Below are 21,951 nucleotides of genomic sequence, written 5' to 3' on the forward strand. Positions count from 1 at the left end.
ATTTTTGCCAGCCAAGGTGTTTTTATTGCTGCTCAGGGCGCCCCCCCCCTAGCGCCCTGCACCCTCAGTGACCGGAGTGTGAAGTGTGTATGAGGAGCAATGGCGCACAGCTGCAGTGCTGTGCGCTACCTTGGTGAAGACTGATGTCTTCTGCCGCCGATTTTCTGGACCTCTTCTTGCTTCTGGCTCTGTAAGGGGGGCGGCGGCGCGGCTCCGGGACCGAACACCAAGGCCAGTTCCATGCGGTCGATCCCTCTGGAGCTAATGGTGTCCAGTAGCCTAAGAAGCCCAAGCTAGCTGCAAGCAGGTAGGTTCGCTTCTTCTCCCCTTAGTCCCTCGCTGCAGTGAGCCTGTTGCCAGCAGGTCTCACTGTAAAATAAAAACCTAATTATATACTTTCTTTTTAGAAGCTCAGGAGAGCCCCTAGTGTGCATCCAACCTCGGCCGGGCACAAAATCTAACTGAGGCTTGGAGGAGGGTCATAGTGGGAGGAGCCAGTGCACACCAGGTGACCTAAAAGCTTTCTTTAGTTGTGCCCAGTCTCCTGCGGAGCCGCTATTCCCCATGGTCCTTTCGGAGTTCCCAGCATCCACTAGGACGTCAGAGAAAAAGCGATACACGAGGTCTCGTCCCTTGAAAATCAAATTTCCACCTTGCTGGCCCAGCATAAACTTATTCCTACAAATGCACTTCTTACCCAGATCAATAACTTAAAGATCAATTGATACTCTCCTCTCCTGTCGTGCTGACACTACTTTGCGGAAACTCACCAAAGGTTTTACGACAAGTCTGATAAAATTGATTCTCTGCTAGCTAACAAGCTACGGTGTAAACAAGCCCTAGGTTCTATCGATAAACTCTATTCTAACAGACTAAAAGGTTTTGCATACGATTCTCGGGTAATGATTGAAGTATTTAGGGACTTTTATAATTCCCTGTATAACTTACCTGTCTCCTCTGCTTCTCAATGTGATCCTGAAGCGGTACAATCATACCTATCCAATACACCCTTGTTGAGTATAACCGATGGCCAATTATCTGCGTTAAATACTGACATTACGCAAGAGGAGACTATTGCCGCTATAAAATCCTTGCGGTCTTCTGCAGCCCCGGAATCTGACGGTTTTATGGCTCAATAATCTAAAATATTTGCAACCGAGCTTGCTCCTCACCTCACTTCCCTATTTGACGGTATTTTGAATGGTGCATCTTTTGCACCCACTTCTTTGCAAGCAAATATTGTGATGATCCAGAAACCCAACAGAGATCCCTCAAATTGTGCTAACTACAGGCCAATCTCCTTACTCAATGTAGACCTCAAAATTGATGCCAAAATTTTATTCAGAAACAGAAACTCCCCTCTTTAATTCTTGTGCTGGACGCTGAGAAAGCGTTTGACCGTATTTCTTGGTCCTTTGCCTTCCAGTTCTTCACAAGATGGGTTTTACCAGTACATTTTTCCAAGGTATCCAAGCACTGTACCAGTCCCCCTCAGCTATGGTTCAGTTAATCGCTTTACTTCATCCCCCTTTGGAATTGCTAACGATACCAGGCAGGGTTGCCCACTCTTCCCTTTATTATTCGCCCTAGTTATGGAACTCCTAGCTGCAAGAATACGTGTCAACTCTGACATTACTGGTGTACGAATAGGTCCAACTGAGCATAAAAGTGCACTCTATGCAGATGATGTCCTGATATCCCTGGGACACCCGACTCAATCTCTACAACCTCTTTTAGCTGAAATAGACCTCTATTCCAAATTTTCCGGTTATAAAATCAACGCCGACAAAATGGTAGCACTTGACTTCTATGTTCCGAGCTGACCAAATTGGTTCTAGAAGCTTCCTTTCCATTTAATTGGTATGAACGTAAACTTAAATACCTATTTATCTGACTCACTGGCACCACCAACTTTTTCAGGTTACTTTTCCTTGGGTACTAGACCAGGTCAAATTGGACCTGAATTCATGGTCTTCTCAATTCATATCGTGGATAGGTAGAATAAACTCAGTAAAGATGAATGTACTCCATAGCCTCCTTTATCTCTTCCAAACCTTCACAATCTTCATCCCCTCTTATTTGTTCAAATTTTTAATATTTCAGTCTTCTCGCTTCATTTGGACTAATAAACATCCCAGAATTTGTTTAAAACTGCTACAGCGCTCTACTCATAGTGGAGGACTGGGTATCCCAGATTTTAGGCGTTACTATATTGCAGGGCAATTGGCACAATGTGTGCAATGGTGTAGTCCTGGGGTACGGAAGGTCTGGACTGGCATTGAGGCTGCTGAACTGGGGCTTTCTTCGGTCTCTGTTGACTGAAAGGTGTAGTCTCCCACCCGATCATCTCTCGCTCTTTATCTGTTTGGGACTCTGCAAACAAAAAGTATAGCCTAGCCCCCAGCCCATCCCCAATTGTACCTCTCTTACACAACCCAGCTTTTCCTCCAGGTATGCAGGCTACACCATTCCTCCCGTGGAAGATCAGGGGCATACTGTTTCTCAATGACATCTCTAAGGATTCAAACTTTCTGCAAATTCTCTTAGATTCAGGAGGATAAGGAGAGTCATGGTAGACTTGCCATGGTTAACTCTCTTTCTGCGAGGTACACTGGATTCCACAGGGAAAACATTGGGTGTAGAGTGGATCTTGATCCAGAGAGGCACCAACAGGCTAAAGCTTTAGGCTGTCTTGGGATGCATTGTGGGGCCTCCTCTATAACCCCGTCTCCAGGTACTGTGAGCTCAGTTTCGTTAACCAGTCCAATGTAGGAGCAGGCAGATGTTAGTCACATAGAACCACATTCTCATGACAGGAGAAGGGACCAGCAGCTAATGCCATACAAACCCATAGAAGCTAGGTGCATCAGGGTGGGCGCCCTGTGGAACCTAGTATACCTCGGAGAAAGAGAGTTAACCATAGTAAGTCTACCATAACTCTCCTTTTCTGCAGCAGAGTACACTGTGTTCCACAGGGAAACATCGGGTGATGTCCTAAAGCAGTTCCTCAAGGGAGGGGACGCGCCTTAGCGGGTATAAGAACCCAGCGTCCAAAAGAAACATCCTGGGAGGCTGAAGTATCAAAAGCACAGAACCTGATGAACATGTTCACAGAGGACCACATAGTCGCCTTGCACAATTGTTCTGTGGACGCACCACAGCGGGCCGCCCAAGAAGGTCCAACAGACCGAGTAGAATGGGCTTTAATAGCAGCAGGAGCTGGGAGTTCAGCCTACGCATAAGCTTGTGCAATCAACATTCTAATCCATCTGGCCAAGGTTTGCTTATTCGCAGGCCAGCCACGTTTGTCTAAAGCAAACAGTACAAACAGGGTATCTGACCTCCTGATAGAGGCAGTTCTCTCCACATATATACAGAGAGTCCTTACCACATCCAAAGACCATTCTTTGGGGGACAAGTCAGGAGAGATAAAGGCCAGAACCACAATCTCTTGGTTAAGGTGGAAAGAAGACACCACCTTAGGTAAGTAACCTGGGTGAGTTCTCAGAACTGCCCGGTCATGATGGAATATCAGAAAGGTTGGACGACAGGACAATGCGCCTAGGTCCGACACCCTTCTAGCTGAGGCAATAGCCAGCAGAAACAGGACCTTGGCTGTGAGCCATTTAAGGTCCACTGACTCAAGAGGTTCAAATGGAGCCTCTTTCAGGGCAGTCAGGACAACAGACAGATCCCATAGAGGCACAGGAGGGACATAGGGAGGCTGAATTCGTAACACACCCTGAGTGAATGTATGAACGTCAGGTATAGACGCAATTTTTCTCTGAAACCACACAGACAAGGCAGATATATGAACCTTGAGGGAGGCCAGTCGAAGGCCTAAGTCCAGACCTTGTCGCAGGAAAGGCAGGATTTTGGATGTTTTGAATCTGTACACATGATAGTTCTTATCAGCACACAAGGTGAAGTAAGACTCTGTAATAAATCCAGGCAGATTCCAGTTTGCGGGCTTTCAGCATAGTTTGGATGACCGCCTCAGAAAATCCTTTGGCCCTCAGGAGTGATACTTCAAGAGCCACGCCGTCAAAGCCAGTCTGGCCAGGTCTGGATAGAGACAAGGGCCCTGTACGTGGAGGTCTAGACGTTGAGGATGTAGAAAAGGACGCTCTGTCGATAGACCCTGCAGGTCTGAGAACCAATGTCGTCTGGGCCACGCCGGAGCGACTAGAAGTATTCTTCCTTCTTGCTTGAACTTCTCCACAGGACCCTGGGCAGGAGTGACACTGGAGGGAAAACGTAAGGCAGCCGAAAGTTCCATGGAATGGCTAGTGCATCCACGAACGCTGCTTGAGGATACCTGGTCCTTGATCCGAAGACCGGAATTTTGTGATTGTGTCGAGACGCCATCAGGTCTACATCTGGTAGACCCCATGTGTCCACTAGGAGTTGAAAGACTTCCGGATGAAGACTCCACTCTCCGGCATGCACGTCCTGACGACTAAGGAAGTCTGCTTCCCAGTTTAGGATGCCCGGAATGAACACTGCTAATATTGCTGGCAGATGGCATTCCGCCCAAAGGAGGATTTTTGACACTTCCCTCATGGCCATGCGACTCCGAGTGCCGCCTTCATAATTTATGTATGTCACCGTGGTGGCATTGTCTGACCTTACTTGAACAGGCCTGTTCTGTAAGAGAGGCAGGGCATGGGTCAATGCACTGAACACAGCCCGCAACTCCAGAATGTTTATCAGAAGGAGTGATTCTTCCCGGGTCCAGCGACCCTGGAAAGAGTGTTTGCTCCAACACCGCACCCCATCCCCTCAGACTGAGATCTGTTGTCAACAGGACCCAGTCGGGGATCCAGAAGGGACATCCCCTGGTTAATTGCTGGTCCTGGAGCCACCAGGTCAGCGATAGCCGAGCCTCCGGAGTCAAAGTGATCATGTGAGACCTGATCCAATGAAGTAGGCCGTCCCACTTGGAAAGGATTAACCTCTGCAGAGGGCGGGAATGAAATTGAGCATACTCCACCATGTCGAATGTTGACACCATTAGGCCAAGTACTTGCATCGCCGAGTGTATCGACACCCTGTTGCAAGAAAGAAAGTATCTTATCCTGGTCCTGAAGTTTCAGGACTTTCTCTGAGGACAAGAACATTCAATGACCGTGTGTGTCCGGGTGTGCCCCCAGGTGCATCATGCTCTGAGCTGGGACCAGCGAGGATTTCTTCCAATTGATAAGCCACCCGTGGGCTTGCAGGAAGCTTACCGTCAGTTGTAGATGACGGATGAGGACCTCGTGGGAGTTTGCAAGGATCAGCAAGTTGTCCAGATACGGCAGGATCCTGACTCCCTGGCGACGGAGATGTGCCATCATTACAGCCATAACCTTGGTGAAAATCCAAGGAGCCGTAGCCTGTCCAAATGGCAGAGCCTGGAACTGATGGTGTAAATTGCCAATAGCAAACAGCAGATATTGCTGATGTGACTTGGCAACAGGTAAATGCAGGTACGCATCCTGTATATCTAGGGATACAATATAGTCTCCGGGTTCCATCGCCAATACAATTGAGCGCAGAGTTTCCATATGGAACTTGGACATTCTCACAAACTTGTTTAGTGACTTTAGGTTGAGAATAGGCTGGAAGGACCCATTGGGTTTTGGAACCTGAAACAGGGTTGAGTAGTAACCCCTGCCTCTCTGAGACAGAGAGACCGGCATTACAACTCCTGTATCCAGGAGAGAACTCACAACTTTCTGCAGAGCTTGCACCTTTAACAGATCCGAGGGAATAACCGTCGCGCAAAACTGGTGAGCGGGAAGTCTCTTGAACGAGACTGCGTACCCGTGAAAGACAACTTCTTGCACCCGTGCATCTGAAGTGGTCTTTAACCAGACCTGGGTGAACTGCAGAAGTCGGCCTCCCACCCTGGGATCCCCCAGGGGTAAGCCCGCCCCGTCATGTGGCAGGCTTGTCTTATTTAGAAGCAGGCTGATAGGCTGACCAAGACTGCTTTGTCTTGGGCTTAGTGGTTTTGGAAGCACAAGATTGTCTCGGGTATGCCAGACCTTTTGCTTTCCCTTGAGGCCGAAAGGAACGAAAAGTGTTACCTTTTGCCTTCTGTGCAGAAAGATTAGTATTTGGGAGGAAGGCAGTCTTAGCCGCCGCCAGTTCAGACACAATTTTATTCAGGTCTTCTCCAAATAAAATCTCTCCCTTAAAAGGTAGTACCTCCAAGGTCTTTTGGAGTCCAGGTCCACCTTCCATGACCTCAGCCACAGAATACGGCGAGTCAGGAAAGACGTAGTCGACGCCTTGGCTGCCAACACACCCGCCTCAGAGGATGCCTCCTGTCTGTAACAGGCGGCAGTGATAATGTGAGACAGGTACAGTCTGGCGTTGTCAGATATAACCTTGGGCAGCTCCTCCTCTAATGTCTGAACCCATGCTTCAATACCTTTTGCAGCCCAGGAGGCAGCAATAGTGGGTCTATGTATAGGACTCTATTTACACCTGTAAGGGAGTAAATAGATTTCAGGCATCCCTGCACACGCTTATCTGTCAGTTCTTTCAGTGAAGTGACAGTAGTGACAGGCAGAGTGGATGACACGAGAATCCACCAGCAGTGAACTTTCCCACTTATTACAAAACTCTGCAGGGAGAGGATAGCGAGCCAAGGCCCGTTTAGAGAGAGGGAACTTTTTCCCTGGATTATCCCAGGGTTCCTGCCTGATGTCTACCAAATGGTCAGAATGGGGCAATAGATTTTTAACCACCTTCTGCCTTTTACACATATCAGTTTTCATAGTGACAGTAGTGGATTCCTCATCATCAGTGATTTGTAGGATTTGCTTAATAGCAACCACTAGAGCAGGAACATCAATTTGTACTTCATAGTCCTCGTCAGATACACCAGATTAAGTGTCTGACAGGACAGTAACCTCCTCTTCAGAAGAAACATCTGAGAGAGTTGTGGATTGAGAAGAGGAAGCAGCCCGCTTAGAATACCCAGAGACACGGGAGTGACCTGGGGTAGATTTTTGTCTAGCCAAAGTTTGAAGTAACTACTTTAACTAATTAGACAAATTATCCGACCAAGGCGGATTAACCATAGGGACAATAAAAATGCACTGGACTAGTATATGTACATATATATATATATATATATATATATATATATATATATATATAACATGATGTAGGGACCGGCACTCTCAAACATAAGGATAGCTGCCCCGGTGCCTCCTCAAATGATCAAAGGACCATATACAACACCAGCAATGGATCCTGAAGACGATATTAAATTATCGAAACGTCGATTACACCAAACTTGTGACCGCCGTGTCCTTTGTTGTCTGACTGAAGTCCCATGAGTGCCACTCCATTGCTGGTGTTATATATATATATATATATATATATATATATATATATATATATATATAACACAGCACGGTCCTAAACCGGAGGTATATATCAGAATACTTGTACAATATATTCTGCAAATGGTACACTTCTTAACTAAAAGCTGTCTATATAGAGACATGTAGAATACTCAAGTGTTTGTAAAGTCACAGCGCTGTATACAGGCGACTTTACAAGGGAGACATTGCCCTGTAGTCCCGGAGACCAGCCACAGCTATGCTCTAAGATAGCGTCCAGCGTCTCAGTCAGGGAGTGAGGGAGAGTGTGAGGAAGCTCCAGGGCGGGAAAATCTGCAGGTAGATGGCGCCCTGGACCGGCGAGGAGCTACAGGTCAAGTGCCGCCTCCCCTATACTGGGCCTCACCACCAGTACTATGGAGCACTATTAACAGGGGTGTTAGTATACCCGACCTGTACTCCTATGCCCTGGGGGATATAGTGGGGTCCCTGCTCAGTGACAGTGTCCATGCCAGCATCGCAGTCCATCTCCCCAGACATGCGATCGGAACGTGATTTAATGGCAGGTCCTGCCTGGGGAACCCTCTTACCTCCTGCCCGTAGCTACCACGCGAACAAGGAGAGCGTCTGCGACTGTGTGCCTAAAGCCGTAGCGTCTCCGCCGCAAGTACCCTGGAGCAGGCCGCAGGAGTATGCAACGCCGCTTGGGAGGTGACCGAGAAGCAACGCTGAATGTCACCCTGACATATCAGTGCTGCGTCCCTTGAAGTCTTCTGAAAAAGCTTTTCTTCAGGGATGCCCAGCGCAGCCCTCTTGTTAGTGACCTGCTTCTACAGGCACCAACTCGAAACTGAGCTCACAGTGCATGGAGGCGGGGTTATAGAGGAGGCCCCACAATGCATCCTGGGACAGCCTAAAGTTTTAGCCTGTTGGTGCCTATCAGGATCAAGATCCACTCTACACCCGATGTTTTCCCAGTGTACTCCGCTGCAGAAATATTCCCACTAAACATTTTTTTTTCAGTTTCTCCAAATTAGACACTTTCATTCTGCAATGCATTATATTCTCACCAAAAGGCCCCCAAGTACCTTTGAAGCATTATGCCTTTGACGATCTTCCACTAGAGGTCTGATTACTCTTCTATATTCGCTGCTCACCACTGACCTTTCCTTCCTACTTCCTACAAGACAGCTTGGGAATCTGAACTTAATACAACTTTAACTGCGGAAGAATGGGCAGAGGTCTGGGACAATGCTGTCTCTAGTTCTATATGTGTAAAGATTAAGGAGAACATTTACAAACTACTTTACAGACGGTATAAAGGGGGTCATTCCGAGTTGATTGCTCGCTAGCTACCTTTTGCAGCGCTGCGATCAGATAGTCGCCGCCCACTGGGGAGTGTATTTTCGTTTTGCAAGTGTGCAAACGCCTGTGCAGCCGAGCTTTGAAAAAACATTTTGTGCAGTTTCTGAGTAGGTCTGAACTTACTCAGCCCTTGCGATCACTTCAGCCTGTCTGGTCCCGGAATTGACGTCAGACACCCGCCCTGCAAACGCTTGGACACGCCTGCGTTTTTCCAAACCCAGAAAATGGTCAGTTGACATCCATAAAAGCCTTCTTCCTGCCAATCTCCTTGCGTTCGGCTGTGCGAATGGATTCTTCGTTAAATCCATCACTCACAACGATCCGCTTCGTACCCATACAACGTGCCTGCGCATTGCAGTGCATACGTATGCGCAGTAGTGACCTGATTGCACGCTGCCGTTTTTCGCAGTGCAGCGAACAGGTCGGAATGACCCCTATGTTCCTTCTAGACTCTGCAAAATTTATCCTGGTTCTTCCAACAGATGTTGGAGGGGTTGCGATGCAGAGGGCAGATTCATACATATAACAACTAATTGACGTTACTATTAAAGCAAAATCAATACAGGCGCTATAATAAAATAAAATAAAATAAATGTGTTCACACTAATATATTAGTACATAAACTGCAGCTCCCATATAAGGTGTCTGTAACACCTAAAAACACAGTATATTTTTTTGATATAATTATAATTATAACTATATAAGAGAGCGCAAGGTGCTGAATTGATAAATACAATTTATTAAAATGTTTAAAAAATATTAAATACAATCAATAAACAAGAATTTAACTGATTAAGGAGCATAAGATCGACTGACCATCCTAGTAATTAATAGGAATGTCCCATTTTTTGTGAAGCATGGAGTATCCAATTAGTATTAGTGGAACTAATACAGAGTATTAATGAAGAGACGTCTCACTTCAAGCTCTGTTTAGAATACAAAGTCCACCGTGGATTAAAATGCCTCCATCCTAGTAATTAATAGGAATGTCCCATTTTTTGTGAAGCATGGAGTATCCAATTAGTATTAGTGGAACTAATACAGAGTATTAATGAAGAGACGTCTCACTTCAAGCTCTGTTTAGAATACAAAGTCCACCGTGGATTAAAATGCCTCCATATAAGTTATACTGGAAAAGGTATGTACTATAAGGGAATTTAGACGCCACCCTTGATGAGATTGATATTGATATCTCCAAGCCAACGTACAACGTATCAATATCAATCTCATCAAGGGTGGCGTCTAAATTCCCTTATAGTACATACCTTTTCCAGTATAACTTATATGGAGGCATTTTAATCCACGGTGGACTTTGTATTCTAAACAGAGCTTGAAGTGAGACGTCTCTTCATTAATACTCTGTATTAGTTCCACTAATACTAATTGGATACTCCATGCTTCACAAAAAATGGGACATTCCTATTAATTACTAGGATGGAGGCATTTTAATCCACGGTGGACTTTGTATTCTAAACAGAGCTTGAAGTGAGACGTCTCTTCATTAATACTCTGTATTAGTTCCACTAATACTAATTGGATACTCCATGCTTCACAAAAAATGGGACACTCCTATTAATTACTAGGATGGTCAGTCGATCTTATGCTCCTTAATCAGTTAAATTCTTGTTTATTGATTGTATTTAATATTTTTTAAACATTTTAATAAATTGTATTTATCAATTCAGCACCTTGCGCTCTCTTATATAGTTATAATTATAATTATATCAAAAAAATATACTGTGTTTTTAGGTGTTACAGACACCTTATATGGGAGCTGCAGTTTATGTACTAATATATTAGTGTGAACACATTTATTTTATTTTATTATAGCGCCTGTATTGATTTTGCTTTAATAGTAACGTCAATTAGTTGTTATATTGTTGGTTTCTGTATATACTCAGGCAGCTTTAGCATGGCATCACGGAGAGATATTAGCGATAGGAATACAAGACGCAATTTAATTTTCAGCAAAACTATGAGTGTGGCAGCTGATGCTAATCCTTTGGATATGCACCAGCTGTTTGGTAAATTAGAGATTTTGCTAAAAACTGAGACTAGACATTGGTTGGATAAAATGTTATTAAGTAAATATAAAAATGAGAGGATGATACCAAGAGGTTTAAGAATTTTTAAATCATGCTCTTTTAAGGATGATGATGTTCTTACGCAAAAATGGAACGATACCTTAGATGAGTGCTCTTTTGCTTTGATTGATTTGCTGATCACACACCGAGAGGAAAAAGTTAAATCCACAGCTGTGGAAGTAGGTAACATTCAAAAGCTGCTTGAACCTTTCAAGGTGAGATCGGATTTTAGGAATCATGATTATATTATTAACAGTAATATTGAAGAATTTGAACAGACCTTGATTGCGACTAAAAATAAGAAATTTCAGAGGGATCAGTTTGATTACAAACAGGGTCAAGTAAGGACCTATAATAGATCCTTTAGGAGGGAGAGATTGAGATCTAGGGATCATTCTTATGGATCTCGGTCTATTCATAGACCTAGATCCAATAATAGGTATCAGGATCAAAAAAGACAACCACGGTATGGGGAGGATTTTAACCTTGTGAATAAATCAAATATGGATTCACAATGGCAACAATCCTCTAAAAATAAGAATCAGAACATCTCCAAAAGGAGTTCCCCAGTGAGGAAAACTCCTGTAGAACAGAGGTTGAGCCCCACTAAACAGTTTCAAAGTAATACACAGGGAGCAAGATCTAAGGTACAAATGAATACTAAGAGAGGCAATTCCAATCATTTTTTAGATCAAGATGTTTATCCCATATGGAAACAAAAAAACAGATTCAGTGCATTACAACAGGACTCCCCAAAGAGAAAAGAGTTAGAATTAGAGGAAGAAGAGGCGGCAGAAGAAAACGTGTCCAAGAACGCAAGAAATTCTTGAGACAAAGAGGCCTGTTTAATCTATCTTCGCGGGTACTCACAGAGAGTGAAAAAGCTATTATAGCAAAAGGCCTCAAATTCGCTCCTGCACAGAAACCAGACATGTTTGGATTATTTATTGAATTAAACCGTTACACCAGGGATCTGTGCAGGAAAAGATACTTTATTCAGGAGGATCTAAAAAAGCGTAAAGAAATAGGTGCACCCATTGTATTGGATTCAAATGATGAGGTGGGGCTGAATATGCTTATAGAATTGGAAAAAGAAAGCTCCAACATGGGTCCCTTAATTAAAATCTATAATGTTGATAGAGTAAACGAGAGGGAGATAAAGTTCCGGAATAAATCGGAATTTTATCCCCTCCAACACATGAGTGGTAATATTCAAGCCTTTTATGATCTTATGTTAAAAGATATTCAAACACTCTGTAATGCTCCAAAATTGGTCTCAAAGAAGCGAGATAATCTACATCCACGGGAAAGAACTGCCTTAAAGAATCTTATGAAGGATGATAGTATTATCATTAAGGCAGCAGATAAGGGAAAGGGTACAGTAATACAAGATCGCAGCGATTATGTCATTGAAGCACTTAGACAATTAAATAATAACCGATTCTATACAACATTGAGCGAGAATCCTACTATGAAATTTCAGTGTAAAATTAAGATACTTTTGGACTCTGCGATGAGGGATGGGACAATATCCAAGACCGAATATGCTTTTTTATTTAATAAATTTCCAATTATCCCCACATATTACCACCTTCCTAAAATTCACAAATCACTCCTATCACCTCCTGGGCGTCCTATTATTTCTGGTGTTGGGTCCCTCACTTCTAATTTGTCTGCCTTCATTGATTCATTTCTTCAACCCCATGTCACTACTCTTAAATCATATATTAGGGACTCCACCCAATTTTTAAACATGATTAAGAACGTAAAATGGAAAAGTAATTATATGTTTCTTACTTGCGATGTGGAGTCCCTATATAGTAACATACCGCATGGTTTAGGAGTATTGGCTGTTGAATATTATTTAAAAACAGATAATTCTATGGATGACTCACTGCGTCAATTCATCATTGACGCTATTAAATTTATATTATCTCATAATTATTTCACTTTTGATGGTTTGTTTTATTTACAGGTCCTCGGTGTGGCTATGGGTGCCAGGTTCGCCCCGAGTTTTGCTAATTTATATATGGGTCGTTTGGAGGAGTCCCTTATTTGGGGAGGCCCATTCGGGGCGAACTTGGTACTATATGGTCGCTACATCGATGACCTGTTCTTTATCTGGGATGGGGACTTACAATCCACTATATCTTTTCTCACATTTCTTAATTCTAATGATTATGGTTTACAGTTCACGAGCACTGTTCACGATTCACATATTACGTTCTTGGATATTGATCTATCTATCAACGAGGATACAATTGTCACTTCTACTTTCCGTAAGGAGGTAGATACTAATAATTTTTTGAATTATGGAAGCTGCCATTTTCGCCCTTGGCTCAATAACATCCCTAAAAGCCAATATCTCAGAATTCGCCGTAATTGTTCCCAGTTAGTACAGTTTGAGAGTCAAGCCTCAGCACTTACTTCTGCATTTAAAGACCGGGGATATCCGGATAAATTAATGGAGGATGCCTTATTGGAGACACATTTGAGGGATAGAGATTCCTTATTAGTACCAAAATTGGGGGGTGATCACCTCCCTAAGGTTGATTTACAACAGCCCAGATTTATTACAAAATTCAATACAGGGTCAAAAGAACTTCAAACCATTATAAATAAAAATTACTCTGTGTTGAAAACAGATAGAATTTTATCCACTATATTAGATGAGAAACCGTGTATAACATTCAAAAGAGCTGCACATTTACAAACGTATCTTGCCCCTAGTCATTTCAAAACCTTGGACACTAATTCAATAGCTAGTAAGAATATGTGGCTACAGAGACCGAAAAGGCCTCATGGGTGCTATAAATGTAAGAACTGAGGTGTGATACTTGCTTATTCATTATGGATAAGACTACTAAAGTCCATTCACATACTTATGGCACACAATTTGAGATACGGGGCAGCATTGATTGTAGAACGGATTATGTTGTTTATGCTATAAGCTGTATCTGTGGGGTACAATATGTGGTTTGGACGATACGTTTGTTACACATTAGGTTTTTGGAACATAAGAATAATATTAAAAGAGGTACTAGTCAACACAGTCTAGTTAGGCATATTTTAGATAACCATGATGGAGATGTCAAATGTATAAGTATACAGGGTATTGAACATATTGAACCTACTACTAGGGGTGGCGATAGATATAATCGCCTATGTAAGCGAGAGGCCTTTTGGATACATACGCTTGGTACTCTCTTTCCAGATGGTCTAAATGACTGTATCGAAATGAATAAAATCTGATTTAGGGGATTCAATATATAAACTTGATAAAGTGGTGGTCATTGGACGTATCTATACTAATGATTTCCCTCAACTGATGAGTGAATACCAGTCAACTTTCAAGGTTTCAAATACATCTACATTGCGAGCTGTATCAATGTGGTGGACATTATACTAAGTAAATATTCTGTATGTATATATATCCATTTACAGGTGCTATGCATCATCATTCTTATAAAATATATTTTTTTCATATGTCCTTTCTGAATTGTAATGGACAATGGATTATGACTCTGTAAGGGGGTTCATTTAATTAATTTAATTGAACTTGGGTTCTATATTTTTATTTATTTTTTGTTCATAATAGTAATAATGGAATTATAGAACAAAATAATAATGACTAATTGTAAGTGTCTCTGTGGTGGTATTTGAACCCGGGTCTGTGCAGTTGGGGGCTTGTGGTATTAGTGTGGTGAGCCACAGGGACTTTTACCAACCAATGCTAATAATAGGTATATTTCACTAATATATAAGAATTATGTAAGTTATTTATCTCTCTGTGCTGCCTGCTAGATTGTATTTTATTTTATTTACTTAACTAATTATTTATTAATTATTAGATAGTTATATTTGTTTAGTTAGAAAGTGTAAGATGTTATCTAATGAATGGTAATGGTCTTGCTATAAATTTGAAAGCACAATGGTTATGGTCTGTATTTTGAATTATATGTATAACTAGGTTCACACTGGTATTAATTGATTCAGGTGCTTTTAATCCAAAGTAAGTGCTTAGGAGGCGTCTCTCATTGGATGATGATCCCTTTAAATATCAGCTACTTCTAAAGCACAGGAACTCATTCTGATGAAACCGACTGCCCCTTAGTCGGAGAAACGCGTTAATTAGGGCTGGAGCTACAACTTTATGGTCCTGACCATCTCTACAATTGTTGCTGGGCTGACTGTCGACCATCTCCGCCACCAACAGCCGCGTCTGCTTCCCCCCCCGGGACCTGCCAACGTCCGCTCATTACCACACTAGAGACCTGCCATCGTCTCCACACTGCTACTCCCGCATTGCCTGGCCTCCAGAGTGCTACAGGATACGGCTTGTTTCCATCATTACACCTGCGGTGTTGCAGACACCTGAGACCTGCCATCGTCTCCACTCTTGCGGTGTTATCGATATCTGAGACCTGCCATCGTCTCCACACCGCTGCTCCCGCATTATCTGGCCTCCTGACTGCTACAGGACACGGCTTCTGTTCATCTTTTCTGTGGTGAGCTTCCAGTGTTATGTGTGGGGGTTGAAAAGTGAAGCAGTACGTTGGCTTGGAGATATCAATATCAATCTCATCAAGGGTGGCGTCTAAATTCCCTTATAGTACATACCTTTTCCAGTATAACTTATATGGAGGCATTTTAATCCACGGTGGACTTTGTATTCTAAACAGAGCTTGAAGTGAGACGTCTCTTCATTAATACTCTGTATTAGTTCCACTAATACTAATTGGATACTCCATGCTTCACAAAAAATGGGACATTCCTATTAATTACTAGGATGGTCAGTCGATCTTATGCTCCTTAATCAGTTAAATTCTTGTTTATTGATTGTATTTAATATTTTTTAAACATTTTAATAAATTGTATTTATCAATTCAGCACCTTGCGCTCTCTTATATAGTTATAATTATATCAAAAAAATATACAGATTCATACATATCTGTTGGTCCTGTCCCAAAATAGCTCCTTTGTGGAATGAAGTCATCACCTATATAACTACTCGTTTACAAATGCCTATTCAACATGAAACTAATTTTTTTCTTCTGCCACTATATGTCCCAACTTTATCTAGACAACAAAATACATTGATGCGTCATGTGATCTCTGCGACTACCTGTCAAATTGCGATGGACTGGAAATGTGTGGCATCCCCCTCTTTCCACTCTATAGTGGTTTGCATTTGGTATGTGTATCGCATAAAGTATATGACCAGCATCCTTAAAGATTCCTCAAAAAAATGTAATTCCATATGGTCCCCTTGGATATCCCTTCAGCAAATCGCCTCTCCATTTGCTCTCTGATGTTTCGCCCTGTTTTCAGACTCTCACTATTTAAATTTTTCAGTTTCACTGAGGATCCACCCTTTCTGTCTTCTCTCTCTTTTCCTTTTCCTCTTTTCAGATCTAGGTCTCGGTTCCTGCTCGTCTTCATTACTATCTCCTCTAAACTGCTATCTTCGTTTTTCTTCTTTCTCTCTCTCTGTAAAACTGTTAAAATGGATCATATCTCATATATTGTCTGAAATGTCTAACTCAGCTTTATGCAACTGCTTTTATTTCTTTGGATTTTGTCAGACTATGCTATTGTGTTAAATTGTGATCTTCTAATAAACAAATGTAATAAAAAAAAAAAGTAAAACTGACATAAATCCGCTGTTTTAAAAATTGCTTAATACACATTGCTCCATGGATATGAAAGCGCTGAGATGTTCAAATACAGAGACCTCTGTGAAGAGTGATATGGTAAGGGGGAAGCCTGCAAGTTTTAGTATACATGGAAAATGTATCCATGTATTATTACTTTTCATTATGTTTTTATTTCTTCACTTGTGCTCCATTGCAATTACATTTGGTGACAATATATATATATATATATATATATATATATATATATACACACACACACACACACACACACACACACACTATTGTCTATACTATATGTATAAACAGCGTGTGGCAGGCCAGAGCAAGCAATCACAGTGGCATTTATTTTTTTACATGTTCTTTATAAGGAAAACATAACAACCTGAGTTGTTGCTGTAGGTTAGAACCCATTTATGCCCAGACATATTTAATCAATTTTAATAAATGTCCCCATGGTGTAAATAAAACTATTTCAAAATAATATAAATGTCTTTTTCGAAAGTGATAGTTGTACCTGGCAATGTACATACGGGAATATGTAGCTTTTTGTTATACAAGGTTCTATGGGCCAGATGTATGAAAGTGCGCTGTGGTTTCCGCTGACCACAGCGCACCTTAAGCCTGCAATTAGCACATCCTCCTAATGTATGAACGGCGTGTTAACGCCGTATAGCCTGGTCGCCGCGCGCCCCCGCCACTTACCGCTACCCCGCTGTAGTGAACGGGAGACGAAGAGCAGAGGCAATGTATGATTGCCTCTGCTGCCCCTTTTCGTCTCCTGAAGCCGACTGTCCGGAACGCCTCCCCCAGGCAGGCGATGTGGCCAGAATGTGCAGTGGCTTTGTTTTTTTTTGTTTTTTTAAATAAACTTTATTTAACGTGGACATTCTTCTGCTGGTCCACACAGCTCTACTGCGCATGCGTCGGGGGCCTCCGGCGGTGAACACAGGAAGAAGGGAGAAGGGCGCATGCGCACAGATTGCGGCGCCGAGCCGATGTGGAAGGTGCGCTACCGCAGGACAGGTAGGATAACGCACTCACACATCGGCGGGGGCCATCTTCATACATTGTGGCGGCGGCAGCGGGCGTATCACCACGATAATGTGGTGATATGCACCTGGACACATAACGTCCGTTAGGACGTTTTTAATACATTACCCCCGTTATGTGTCCAGGTGCATATCACCACATTATCGTGGTGATACGCCCGCTGCCGCCGCCACAATGTATGAAGATGGCCCCCGCCGATGTGTGAGTGCGTTATCCTACCTGTCCTGCGGTAGCGCACCTTCCACATCGGCTCGGCGCCGCAATCTGTGCGCATGCGCCCTTCTCCCTTCTTCCTGTGTTCACCGCCGGAGGCCCCCGACGCATGCGCAGTAGAGCTGTGTGGACCAGCAGAAGAATGTCCACGTTAAATAAAGTTTATTTGAAAAAAACAAAAAAAAACCAAAGCCACTGCACATTCTGGCCACATCGCCTGCCTGGGGGAGGCGTTCCGGACAGTCGGCTTCAGGAGACGAAAAGGGGCAGCAGAGGCAATCATACATTGCCTCTGCTCTTCGTCTCCCGTTCACTACAGCGGGGTAGCGGTAAGTGGCGGGGGCGCGCGGCGACCAGGCTATACGGCGTTAACACGCCGTTCATACATTAGGAGGATGTGCTAATTGCAGGCTTAAGGTGCGCTGTGGTCAGCGGAAACCACAGCGCACTTTCATACATCTGGCCCAATATTACTTCAGGTTTTTTTAATTCAAAATCACAGGTGCGATAGTATAAATGAATAAATAAATAAATGTGCTTCCAATCTCTGCAGTTGCATAAAGCTGGAATCCCTAGAGCCTATCTTACAACTGGCAACCCCATCTTTAATTATTTTTTTAGCACCCTAGCTCCAACATCAATGCTTTGATCTATGTATCTCCCTGAAAACCAATCAGCACCTCATTAGAACATAAACGTATTGCTATATAGGCCATATCTGAGCCACTGCCAATTTTGTCAGAAGAAACAGTTTTTATATAGATCATGGTTTAAACAACCATCCTTAAGAATATAGATATACTGAAATCAGGCAGTTGATAAATACAATTTCACACATTCTATCAATGTCTCCTGCAGATGACTGGCTCCCTTTGTATACAGCAGTGAAAACTGGGAAGGACCCTTAAATATTAGTATTACCTTTTAAAGAATGTTAATAAATAAAAACAGTTTATGCACAAGTCTCCTCTCAATAACAGGTATAAGAGACAGTCTACATTGTAGACAGTACATTGTTCCAGCTGAGCTACACTAATATTTCCCCAATATACAGATGTGTCTTCAAACATCTAGCCTCAATATGCCATGTGGCGTGAGTTAGCCGCGCCTTGTGGTGCAGTGTCTTTTTCACGTTTTTCTGTCTGAATGTGGGGCTTAATCTCTATGTGATGTGACAAAACTGCTTCCCGAGACTACACTTATTAATTTGCTATGCGCCACTTGTATATCTGTGTGTGACAGTCTCTGAATCTGCAGAAGACCAACGGAACTTGAAGTGAAAAAATGCCGTGGCTACTGCATTGTGGCAGTGTATACAGATTCAGACTCACACACAGACATACAAGTGTTGCATATCAATTAATAAGTGCAGTCCCGTGAAGCTCAGAAAATAAAAGTTGGAGATAACCAGCGCTCCTGAATGTGATGTATATTCACTTGATTCCACACAATGTCTCTCCGTTTTTATATTGATGTACAGTTTAATATATCACAATAAAACAATAAATACAAAGGCAATTTCCTGCTGAACTGCAGGATAAACTGAAAGCAGTGTCTCTATTACAAGAGGTATCCAGGTTAGTTTCAAACAGTGGGTAATTACCACAGATGTTGGAACTGCACAATAACAGTTCTAAACAGTATAAAGGTATCGCAAAGGGGGTCCCAAGACTTCACCACCCCATGTCCGCTGCTGTTGCGTGGTCTCACCGCTGGATTCAACCTGAACGCCTCCTCAGTCACCAACGCGTTTCTACCCCTAACTGGGGTCTTTATCAAGGTGTAAGTAATGAATAATCCATATCTGCTTTCAGCCACTATTTAAATTAACTCTGTCCAATCCCGATCCCGCGTGCACAGCTGAACCCTAATCAGCACAAAACTACATGTCCCATGGTTCCCTGCCTATATTCCTTCTCTGTTTTTATCCCATGACTGGTCAATATAAAAACGGAGAGACATTGTGTGGAATCAAGTGAATATACTTCACATTCAGGAACCCTGGTTAAGTTATCTCCAACTTTTATTTTCTGATTTGCACTGGTGAAGGGTGAAGGATATCTTCAAGGAGTTTCTGACAGGCTGCACCTGATTGCGCACAGAATCACTTTATATTTTAATATTGTTTATATAGTCCCGTGAAGCTGTTTTGTCGCAACGCATTGCAATTAAGATACACATTAGGGCAAGAAAGATGTATGGCACAAGCAGAGTTGCATGGGACCTGGTGCGTTGAGAAGGGATGTTTGGCGTGACTGCACAAATGGTGTATGCGGACACATCTGTAGCATCACTGTGCTGAAAATGTGGCAAGGGCAACACTTCTACAAATCTTCTGCTTGCATCTCCCTGTCATGTTGCCAGACAAGCCTCCTTCATCACAGCACATACGAGACTGGTACATACAAGCACACACTGCTGATACAGCTAAATAATGCTGTGACAACCACAGTATTGGCTTTTTCTACCCAAAGCTCTCCCCAGTCAAGACAAGGATTATAAAGACAAAAGATTTTACAACCATATAGGACATAACGGTATCATCCACGGGCTGCAGTCATCTTTCTGCTCCCTCGGCACCTCAAATAGAAAATAAGGAGAAGGCAATATATAATTAAGTAGGGGTAGCTTGCAGCCAGTGGCTACAGCCTTGTTTTTTATGTTTATCTACAACCCAGAACCACAGGATTGTTACAGTGCATCCCTATTACCACAAAAATGTGGCATTTCTCTGCTGGTACAATGTATAGCAAGCTGGGAAATGTAAACATTGACTTTGCTACCTCAAACGATAAACATGCCACAGGACCATTAGATGATTTAATGTAATATACATTAGTGCTGGAATGGACGCTGATTGGTAATGACAAAAGTTCCAATCTCTATTACCAGAAGAGTTTTAGGCTTTTTTCCAAGTAGTCAATTTTATAATTTCCTCCCCACACTTAATTATAGAAAAAAGCTACTAATACATAGCTGCCAAGGACTTTCAATTCTACTGTGTCTGGTTTCAAGATCAAATACTACAAGGGTTTCATATGCTGAAATCCAAGCTGTTTAGAAGCAGCTTGCTTTTATCTTTCAGGGAAGGAGAGAGAGAGAGAGAGAGAGAGAGAGAGAGAGAGAGAGAGAGAGAGAGAGAGGGGGGTGCAAAAAGAAAACGCTAATAATTATCAAACCAGTAAAATAAATATTACAGGGAGTGATATAGCAAAGGAGTAGCGGTGGTAGATGCCTCAAATAAAGTAATGTAAAACAACAAAAGTAATACAAAAAAAAATTACATATAGGAAATTACGCAAACATGTTTATAGACAAGGTTTAGAAAAACATTAAATGCACCTGTTCTCTCAAGCTTGTGGACTACATTAGCTACTGTATGTTTCTGATTTACTAACAATCTGGACTACCTACAGTATGAAACTATCACATCACACAAAAGCTCACTCACTTTCACACAAACTTAACTTTTAGCTACTGTATTGCAGAAATCAAGTCCTTTTTTCGGAATACATATGGTCATGTGTTCCCCAGCAAAACAAGGACTGTTCTTACTAATATGCCCTTTCCACCCTATTATCTACAGCAATTTCTATAAATTTCCTATGCAGCAGGGCCGTCTCAAGGCACGCTCAACACCTGCGGCCGCGCAGGGCGCCACCCTCAATAGGGCGCGCCAATTTTTTACCATATTGCCTGTCCACTTTAACCCCTGCCTGGCGTTAAAGTGAGCTATTTATTAACATTTTGCCAGTTCCGGCCATTCCGTTTACTTCTGGGTAGGAGGGGGCGGGCCGACAGCATACGGCCGCGTGTGTGCTGGGTGGACCGCAAGCAGCAGCCGGCGGTGGCGCGGACTTCCCATCAGTGGCTCCGCGGTTGTGGCTGCATCCTCCTCCTACCCCCTGGCCAGATACCCATATTCACAGTGGGCACCCGTCGGCGGCTGAAGGCAGCGCTGCAGGAGCTCAGCACACACCTTCAGCCTTGGTCTCTGGATCCACAGGCAGGCTTGGATCAGCATTCCGGAATGAGGCACTCTGGCAGCAGCAGCACAGCACAGGAGGTTCCCCGCTGCCCTCTCACCTGTCCCCGCATCTCTTTGGAGGTAAGTATTGCTGTGATGTCAGCACGTGGGGGCATGGGGAGTAATGAGATTCTCCTGCTGTCCATAGTTTTACTTCCACTAAACAGCACCACCTCCTCCATAATTCTCTCCTGGCCATGCCCCGTCTGTCC

The 21,951-nt window shown here is 43.0% G+C and overlaps 1 protein-coding gene across 2 annotated transcripts in view; it reads right to left on the reverse strand.

Annotated features, from left to right (window-relative positions):
• Positions 1-21,951, reverse strand: part of VPS41 (VPS41 subunit of HOPS complex) — a 661,741-nt gene that overhangs the window by 72,734 nt on the left and 567,056 nt on the right. The window lies entirely within an intron of this gene.

Source organism: Pseudophryne corroboree, chromosome 5 (assembly GCF_028390025.1).
Source record: "Pseudophryne corroboree isolate aPseCor3 chromosome 5, aPseCor3.hap2, whole genome shotgun sequence".
In the NCBI taxonomy this organism is placed as follows: Eukaryota; Metazoa; Chordata; class Amphibia; order Anura; family Myobatrachidae; genus Pseudophryne; species Pseudophryne corroboree.